This window comes from Nannospalax galili, unplaced genomic scaffold (genome assembly GCF_000622305.1).
Source record: "Nannospalax galili isolate Female #2095 unplaced genomic scaffold, S.galili_v1.0 scaffold923, whole genome shotgun sequence".
Lineage (NCBI taxonomy): Eukaryota > Metazoa > Chordata > Mammalia > Rodentia > Spalacidae > Nannospalax > Nannospalax galili.
Window position 1 is genome coordinate 514,816 of NW_008349753.1, and position 1,189 is coordinate 516,004.

The window sequence follows — 1,189 nt, forward strand, 5'->3', positions numbered from 1 at the left end:
AGTTACTGAAAACTTCTTATTCAAGAATAGCATGAGGCCTGTGGGGTCTAAGTTAAAATGCTCTGGAAGTGAGGATGTGGCATTACCATGCCACATTGCAGTTATATTGAATAAACAGCCTGACTCTTTAGTTTTTCATGAGTGGGCCTGAACTCAGAGGGCAGCAGCCCCTCCACGTATGTCCTGGAGCTGTGCTGTGAGTCATGCCTCATGCATACTTTTACTCCATTTCTCCAGCATCAGTTTTAGGAAACTACAAGCTTGGATCATTGCTTCGATGAAGACGAGCTGCCTTTCAGCACTTTGATTTGTTATTTCTCAAGCACAAGCACATTCACTCACTATCTTGGTGGAACAGAAAACTGAGGTTCCTGTGGGATCAAGCTCAGGTGCCCAGGTTGCAAGAACACATGGTTCAGTGAGTTTGTCTGCAGTAGCTTTTTGGTGGAAAGATTAATTAAAAGTCATTAGTCCAGATTCTGCCCATTTTATAAAAGTCATTCCTACATGAGGATATTTGATGACACAGGATTTGTTCTGGGAGCCTTACATCAGGGAGCCAGGCTGTCCCTGGTTTAGATCTGACCTGCCCCATTACCCATTTGACCTGGGTGATCTTTTTCATCTATCTGTATGAGGGTGAGGATGACCATGGCATAGGGCTTTGTGAGGATAAGCTAGGAAAATACACGTAAAATACTTAGCCACATGCCAGGCACACAGAAGAGTTCATGAGCTTTTGGTACCGGTGGAGACAGGTTTGGTTTATTCACAGAAGTAGCTATCTGCACATTTTGAGGGTTTTTCTTTGCTTGTTTGTTTATTTCTTTTAGTTACTATTCAATTTACAAATGTTCACATTTTAAAAAATCTTATTTAGGGGCTGGCAGGACAGCTCAGCAGATAGGGGCACTTGTCGCAGAGCCTGATGAACTGAGGACTTTGATCCTTCAGACCCACATGGTAGAAGGAGAGAATCAACTCCCACAGATTGCCCTCTGGCCTCTGCATGCACTGCCCCACACTCTAAATCAAATAAATGTCAAAAAACTTATTTAGGGCTGGGAGTGGTGGTGCATGCCTTTAATCCCAGCACTCAGGAGGCAGAAGCAGGCGGATCTCTGTGATTTCGAAGCCAGCCTGGTCTACATAGCGACTTCCAGGACAGCTGGGACAAAAGGGAGCCCCT